The sequence below is a fragment of the Lolium perenne genome, chromosome 1 (genome assembly GCF_019359855.2).
Source record: "Lolium perenne isolate Kyuss_39 chromosome 1, Kyuss_2.0, whole genome shotgun sequence".
Lineage (NCBI taxonomy): Eukaryota > Viridiplantae > Streptophyta > Magnoliopsida > Poales > Poaceae > Lolium > Lolium perenne.
The window spans coordinates 82,117,823-82,126,880 of NC_067244.2; positions in this window are offsets into that span (position 1 = coordinate 82,117,823).

The window sequence follows — 9,058 nt, forward strand, 5'->3', positions numbered from 1 at the left end:
ATAGAGGTACCCCTTTGTGACACTTGGTAAAAACTTGTGCATTGTGATGATCCGGTAGTCCAAGCTAATTAGGACAAGGTGCGGGCACTATTAGTACACTATGCATGAGGCTTGCAACTTATAAGATATAACTTACATGATACATATGCTTTATTACTACCGTTGACAAAATTGTTTCATGTTTTCAAAATCAAAGCTCTAGCACAAATATAGCAATCGATGCTTTTCCTCTATGGAGGACCATTCTTTTACTTTCAATGTTGAGTCAGTTCACCTATTTCTCTCCACCTCAAGAAGCAAACACTTGTGTGAACTGTGCATTGATTCCTACATATTTGCATATTGCACTTATTATATTACTCTATGTTGACAATATCCATGAGATATACATGTTACAAGTTGAAAGCAACCGCTGAAACTTAATCTTCCTTTGTGTTGCTTCAATGCCTTTACTTTGAATTATTGCTTTATGAGTTAACTCTTATGCAAGACTTATTGATGCTTGTCTTGAAGTGCTATTCATGAAAAGTCTTTGCTATATGATTCACTTGTTTACTCATGTCATATACATTGTTTTGATCGCTGCATTCACTACATATGCTTTACAAATAGTATGATCAAGATTATGATGGCATGTCACTCCAGAAATTATCTGTGTTATCGTTTTACCTGCTCGGGACGAGCAGAACTAAGCTTGGGGATATTGATACGTCTCCGATGTATCGATAATTTCTTATGTTCCATGCCACATTATTGATGTTATCTACATGTTTTATGCACACTTTATGTCATATTCGTGCATTTTCTGGAACTAACCTATTAACAAGATGCCGAAGTGCCAGTTGCTGTTTTCTGCTGTTTTTGGTTTCAGAAATCCTAGTAATGAAATTGTCGTCGTGGTGAACGAGCAGATGCCATAGGATGGCTTAGATTGGGGCCGAATGGACGCTAGAGGATTCGGGGGAGGGTTTGCGATTAGATGGGAAGAACTTCCGGATGCTTTCCTCAAGAACACAGCCAGAGACCGGTATACAAGAAGAGAGACAAGAGGAAGAACTCTTTACTAGATCGCTAGCTTCATTGATCACAACATGGTTACAAGTTTTATTGCCTAAAACTCTCCTGTGGTCTCGCGCGTACATACATCCACCTGAAGAAGGGCTGCCCCCTCTCCTTATATAGGGGAGAGGGTGGCTTACAGTGCAAGAAACCCTAATGGCATCTTTGACTGGACAAACTACTTTACAAGGCTACTGTACAAAGCTACTTTAATCATGGGTGACGCCGGAGTCCTCTTTAATCAGGGCTGCTGATGTCCTCCGGCTTCTTTGGACGTCACCCCTCTCTTTGGCGCCAGGGCTCTTATTAAAGCCACTTTGCTTAGCTCATCCTTGTCTTCTTGCTCAGAAGAGAATCTTTGACCAGTCCTGCCGTCAGGCCCTCCTTTCCGGTACCTTCTTTACCGGGTTCCGGCATACCCCTTTGGGGATACCGGCCTAGCTTTGCTTTCCCAAATTCCTACCAGGCTTCCGGTAAGAACATTAAACCGGTATCTTGATGGCTCAAACCATCCGGTTTGGCATGCCTTTGGCATACCGGGGGTTATTCCCCCAACATTAGTCCCCGAAGCTGGTATAGCCTGGAGGATTCTATCCTACAGACCATGCCAGGTTCTCATTTCTTTAAGATACCGGTTTAATCACTCATGTCTTGAGCTTGGTTCCGGCACCTTTACCCTTGTTCTCTTTCTTCTCTTTGCAAGGCACGTTCCGGCATCTCTCTTTTCCGGTATCATGTGTCTTTACTCCTCCCTCGGCGAAGTCGAGAATATTTCGGGCCCCGCACCTGACAGAGACATGCGCACTGTGACTGACGCGCCAGTGTCAGTTGTCATATCGCTTCGACTCCCGCGCGCCCATTTAATGCACCGCTGCGGATCCCACTACCTCTTCGGGATCCCGTGTGCGCCTCCGTGTGGCGTCCCATTTTCTCGCGTGTATTCCCTCGCCACGTGGCGGCCCAAGGCGCGAACCGTTGCGGGCCGCGAGGCGAACCGCCGCGGCCCAGCGGTTTCCTGCCCACCTTCTCTCTCCTTTATAAACACAACCGCCCCTTCTTCTTCATCTTCTTCGCATTCCTCATCCTTCGCGCACAGTGCTCCTCGCTTTCGCTCTTCCGCCGTTCTTCGTCCGCCGTTGCTCGCTCAAGCTCCGGTGCCCGGCGAACTCACGCTGTGCTTCCGCCGGACTTCGCTGCGCGGAGATCTTCGGCAGCAACTTCACCGCACCCGCCGCATTTGCGCTTCTTCGCGAGCTTCTCCGCCTCGCCGTCGACGGTACTCGCCGGCGACCGTAGGTCCGCTCCACCGCCAGCAAACACTTCCCTCAGCGACTGCGCCGCTCAAGGTTGGTACCAATTTCGTTTTGCTCGCCATCTGCTTGCTTTTCAGATCTTGGGTCTGCGGTGTTCTTATTTCTGCTTTTTCTTTGGTTTTCTTCTTACTCGTAGATCTTCACGCGGGGGTCAAGTGTGGGATTTCTGTTTTTCCGCCTACCCTTCCAATGTCTGACGAGGAATCTTCCTCCGCATCTTCTTCTTCTCTTTCCGTTAAGCGCCGTAGACCATCTCCCGGCGAATCCACGGCTTCAGATCCGATGGAGACCGATTCCGGCAACCAGCCGGAATCCGGGAGCCGTCACGAATCCGGTAGCCTCCACGATTCCGGTGGCCATCTGGAATCCGGTAGCTTTAGCCAAGCTTCCGGTCGCCAAGAAACGAGTAGCTCTGGCGAAGCATCTAGCAGCTCCGACCAATCTTCGGCGAGGAGCCTTCCCCAATCACCCGTGGAGCCCGGATGGGCTCCAATGTTACTGAGTTTGAGATCGATTGGTTGTACCGGTCTCGCCGGATTCCGGAAGGTGTCACTTGCCGGATTCACGATGACGAAATCGAACCAGGACCCCGAAGCCGGTGTACAGGTTGTTTTTCTTGCTCACTTTGAGCGTGGCTTCGGCCTTCCTGCCTCCCCTTTTTTCCGGGAGTTTTTAGATTTTTACGAACTCCAACCTCACCACCTTCCTGGCAATGCCATTTTCTATCTTTCTTGCTATGCCACCTTCATGGAGGCCTATATCGGCATCCGTCCCACTCGTGAGACGTTTGCCCGCTTCTTTAATTTGCGGATCAACTCCGTCCAGGGCAAGGAAATCCCTAAGCCCAAACCGCCCGTGGAGTGCGGATCTGCATCGTTGGCTCCCGCCAAGGGAGCACCTTTCTTAAGTTTTCCGGCCTCGAGTCCTGCCGCGCACGGCAAGGAACTTTTTTCTATGTGAAGAACAGCGGCCGCGCCAATCTTATCGATCTTCCTCCATACCAAGCGGGGCCCCTAGCAGAACCAATTGGAGCTACAACCCGAAGACGGATCACGCCGAAACCAACCGGGTAGTACGCTTCTTGGCTTCTACGAAGAAGGAGACCAAGATCTGCTACGATGATATCATCCGCACCTTTATTTCACGCCGGGTGCTTCCTGCGAAGCGCCGTGCGCATAGGATGAGCGAGATGTATGGCCACTCGGCGATCCTACCAAGATCACAGGCTGCCCCCTTAGCAAGAAGGATGTTGTTCGCAAAGCTAAGCAGATTTGCCAAACTGCTATGCCATTTGCACAGGGAATGGGGCCTCCTTCCCCTCAGTTCTTCTAACCCTCCGACTCAAGAAGTAAGAGATTGCGCAATTTGGGGTTGTCTTTTGCCGGTAACTTTCTGCTTTTGTTAACCTTCCTTTTTATCTTGTTTTAGGCCAAGGACCGCTTCCCCCTCATCGAAGCAGAGCGGCGAGGAACTTTCCGGAAGCGCGCCCTTGACTCCTTCGACCCAGATCCCTACATCTTTTGGAAGGATGCGAAGATGGGCAAGACTCCGGCGCGCGCCTTGGCAGGGACCCGCCGGAGCCAACCGGGACCTCCGATGACCTGACCGTGCTCGAGGTGCTTTCTTTTCCGGTTTCCTGTACTTTGCCGCTATTGCTTTCTTGCGAATTGCTTCTTAGCCATATTCAACTCATAGATCCACGAGCGCGTGCCGCCCCTGCGCGCCGAGGCCGGCTCTGAGTTTGTGGACAAACTCATGGCCCAGGGCCAAAAGAATAAGCAGCCGGCATCTACTGCCGGCTCCAGCCATGCTCCTCCCTCCAAGCGCTTCCGGACCGAGCCCGTGGGGGAAAAGGAAGTGGGCGTGCGCCGCTACGGGCGCAAGGTGATGCCAACTGCTTCCGGGTAAGTTTTTATTTTCTTGTTTGCCTCTTTTTTGCCAAGTTCTTTTTCCGGTTGCTTTTTCTCAACCATTTGTCTTTTCTTTTTCTCAGCCCTGCGCTCAAGCTTGGCCCAAGGCCATCGGGCTCTGAAGGATCCGCAAGGACCTCAACCCCTCCTCCTCGCTCAAGCCCGGCACCATCTGGTGCCGGCAACACCCCTGCCTCCCTTTCGGGGGGCACAACAAGTCGGGCGTGCGGCCCCTTCATCGTCGGATCACCGCACGGAGGAGGATCTTTCCTTTCTCCCGAACACCGGGACACCGGCGCCAGCAACATCGGCGCCGGAGAAGAAGAAGCTGCCGGGCGGGCGGAGCCTCCTGCTCCTCCCGTCCTTGAAAAGACAACTTCCGCGCCGGAATCTTCCGCGCCGGAAGGTTCCAAAACGGGTGACGCTCCTAGCGCTCCCCCTTCTCCACGAACCATCCTCATGCCTCCGCTAGACGCTCCTCGCGCCAAGCCCTCCAGGGCCGCTCCTAACGCGCCGCCGCCCAAGACTTCCGGGGCCGCTTCTACCGCGCCGCCGCCCAAGCCTTCCAAGCTCATCAAGGGGAAGGCGACGGCCTCCAGCGCCCCTTCCAGCGGCCAGCAGCCCTTGGTGCTGCACGTCGCCAAGGCCGCCAAAGATGCCGCCACGAAGGCCACCAGCCTCCTTGGCCGCATCACAGAGTTCCAGCGCCAAGGCCGGGACACAGGGCACCTTACGCCCTATGCCCAAAAGTGGAACGCCGCGGACATGACTCCGGCGACCCGCGGAATGGGCAAGGACAGGCTGCCGGCACCTGACCCTGTCGGGGACCGGTCTTCCGAGGAGCACTTTATGCGGCTTCGCAGCGCCGTAAAAGAGCTCGACAGCGCGTGGTACGATTCCACGAACAATCTGATGGTACGTTCTACTAACTTTTTTCAATCTTTACCGGTTTCTTCGTTTCCGGCTTTGTTCTATCTCTTCTTTAGTTTCATGCCGGTTTCTCTCTTGTCTATCTTCCCAGTCCCCGAGTTTTGTGGTGAGAGCGCAGCTCTTAGCGCAAAACTTAACTTAAAAACTTAGCGTGAAACCGGCACTGCCAGTCCCCGAGTTTCGGGTCAAACACCTTTTCTTTAACGCACAACTTATCTCAGAAATGCGCAAAACCGGCCTTTGCCGATCCCGAGTTTCGGGTTAAGAACTTTGTTCTTAGCGCAAAGCGAACTTACTTCTTTTTTCTTGAACAGCTCACGGTGACGCTCGGAAGGCCCTCTTCGAGGAGCTTCTATGGGAGCATCGGGAGCTCGCTGAGGCACATGATAAGTGCCAAGGTAAGTTTTGTTCTACCGGCATCTTTGTTACCGGAAACCTTTTTCCTCCTAACATTTACAATTTCTGTTTAACGGTGATCCGGAAGCTTCCATCGATGCTCTCAAGGAGCAGCTCGCCGCCGCCCAACGTACGATTTTCTTCTTTCCCCTGTTACTCTGTCTCCTCTTCATTTTTATTAGCGTAACCTTGTTAACACTCTCTTTTCCGGTTACAGGGGAGAAGGACCAGCTCATCCGGCGGCACCGGGAGGAGCTAAACGCCCACAAGACCAGCTACCGGGAGCTCAAGTCCCGGCTTATTCAGCCGGGGCTTGACCATGCCAAGGCCCTCAAAGCCGCTGAAGTGAACGCGGCGGCCAAGTTGGACGAGGCTACGGAGGATGCCCGCAATGCCACCGTGGTATTGCGGGCTGAGCTGGAGGAGATGGCCAAGGCCGGAAGGGTGCTTGAGGAGAAGGCCGCGCGCCGGAGGAGGAGCATAAGGAATGCAACCGATTGATCCCGCAAACCGACACACTCGCCTACCGTGAGTTCTTTTCTTTTACATATTTTGACTACGCATACGAGCCTTTTTTCCTCCGACCCCATTTTCTTTTCGTTATCTTCCCTTAGGTCTCTTTTTCTTCCGGATTCTTTTCTTCTGGTCTCTTTTTCTTAGGATTCTTTTCCTTAACCTTTTTCTTTCTTCGCACGAGGCCTCTTTCCGGACTCGCGGAAGTACGCTGTCAAGAAGGTCGACGCGCGCCGCAAGGACCAAGGCCGAGCGGATCTTACCGTGCCATGGACGCCCAACGACCATGCGAGTCGCGCTTAACGCGCGGGTGTCCCACATGCGCGCCATAGACCGCAATCTATCGGACATCCCTGATGTAGCTACCCAGCTCTTCGGGACTTTATGGCTGGCGAGGAAGTGCCGGATACCTTCTCCCTTATCGGCGATCGTCTCAAGGGCGCCGGCGGGAGGATCCGCGAGTGGCGGTGCTCTGCTGCCCGCGCTGGAGCGGACTCCGCCCTCCGCGTCGCTTGCTCCTGGTACCCGGAGCTTGACCTGGACGCCCTTACCGGTGTGCGCGAAGACGCAGAAACCGATTTGGACCCGATCCTCACCGCTAAGCGGCAGGATCGCGCGTATCATATTGCGGAGTACGCCAACATGCGCACCTTCATCCCTCCCCCTCCTGACGTCAAGGACTATCTCGACGAGGAGGAGGATGAAGCCGAAGAAGAGCTCCTGGACGACGCTGGTGCTGGCGATGCTCCTCCGGAAGCCCCTGCTGCGTGATGATTCTCTGTGAAATGTTTGCCTGCTATGTCTGTTGGTCCTGCTTGCTTTAAGACAATGTTTGTTAAATTCTACCCCGGTATGCCGGAGTCTATGATGTAAAACTTTAAATCTGCTTTTGGTTGTGGTACAACATTTTATGCCGGTAAGTTATACCGGTAGCTAAGTATTTCTAAGTTTGCCTTAGCATATTTGCTTTCGGTTCTGCTTTTATCCTGCACTGCAAAGATTTCCCAATTGTTTCCGCTTCCAATTTGATGCATACTTGGTTCTTTTGCCTTGGCTCTGCCTGCCTTCTCTGGGCGTTCTTTGGCGTATGAGCACAAGGTTCTTTCACCAAACAAGCATCTTCTTGAACTTAGAAATAACTTTGAAATTTTGCAAAAAACCGGTTTAACCGGGGTTAGTTAAATTTTCCGGATTGTTCTTTCCTGCTCTCCCTCTTCGCAGTTCATGTGCTTATCTCCTACCGGTTTATCTTGCTTGCCATGAAGCCGGTTTGCGGACAGCAGCAGAGTCGAAGATTCCGGTAGGATTTAGCACACTACTAAACCGGAAAGAAAAAACATTCAATAAGCAACCGGTAAACTGAAAAAATAAACAAGTTACATGTAACCTTATAGGGGTAGTCCCCGAGATTCATTCAAGGTTCCGGCATCTTTTATTCATAGCATGTAAGGTACAAAAAGGAACTTCTTACACCACCACTTCAAGAGTAGAAAGGACGCAACAGAGCTACGTTCCATGGACGTTTGCTCTCCTCTCCGGACTGTCCGCCTTTCCTTTCTTCCACTCCCTGCATCGATTAAGTAGTATGCATCATTGTGAAGCACCTTGCTTACAATGAAGGGACCTTCCCATGGCGGCAAGAGCTTATGCCGGCCTTCAGTGCGCTGCACTAGGCGAAGCACAAGATCTCCTTCCCGGAAAACTCTCGGGTTAACCTTCCGGTTATGATAGCGTCTTAGGTTTTGCTGGTAAATGGCTGTTCTTGCCAAAGCCAGCTCTCTTGCTTCTTCTAGCAAGTCCACATCGTTTTCTCTGGCCTCTTTGACCTCTTGCTCAGTATAGAGCTGTACCCTTGGTGAATCATGAATGATGTCGGTTGGTATGACCGCTTCTGCTCCATAAACCATGAAGAAGGGAGTGTATCCGGTAGACCGGTTTGGAGTCGTTCTTATACTCCACAGAACTGATGGTAGCTCATCGAGCCAACATCCCGGTGACTTCTCCACAGCATCAATGAGTCTAGGTTTGAAAAACGGAAAGCACCAAAGCATTCATTCTTTCCACCTGGCCATTGCCTTGTGGGTGTGCCACTGAGCACAAATCCAACCGGATGTTGTTGTCCTCACAGAACCTTTTGAACTCACCTTGAGCAAAATTGGTTCCATTATCAGTGATGATGCTGTGCGGGTATCCATACCGCAAAATGACATCTTTTAGGAATTTCACCGCTGTATGCCCATCACACTTTGCGATAGGTTTTACTTCTAGCCATTTGGTGAACTTATCCACCATGACCAAGATGTGAGTCATGCTGCTTCTTGCAGTTTTGAATGGTCCAACCATGTCAAGGCACCAAACGGCGAATGGCCATGTTAACGGTATTGTCTTTAAACCGGATGCTGGGGTATGATTTTGCTTGGCGTACCTCTGGCAGCCGTTGCATTTTCTTACCAAATCCTCAGCGTTCTCCAAAGCAGTGGGCCAATAAAACCCATGCCGGAATACTTTTGCTACTAGCGCCCTTGATGAAGCATGGTGCCCACATTCTCCTTGGTGAATTTCCTCAAGCATTTCTTTCCCTTCCTCCGGTTCCACACATCTTTGAAGGACACCGGTAACGCTTCTCTTGTACACCTCACCGTTGATGAATGTGTAAGCTTTGGACCTTCTTTGTATCCTCCTTGACTCATTTTCGTCAGCCGGCAAGGTGCCGTTGATCAGGAATTCCTTAATAGGTTTCACCCATGACGGTATCTCTCGAACCAGAAATACTGGTGCATCTATCTCCATGCTATCTACCAGCATCATTTCTTCCGGTATGGGTACAACAGTCCCCGAGCTTGCCGGAACAGTCCCCGGGTTCCCTTCATCGATATCCATGGGTACTACATGTGACTCCGGTACAAAAATTGATTCCGATTCCGGGCTTGGTTTGAT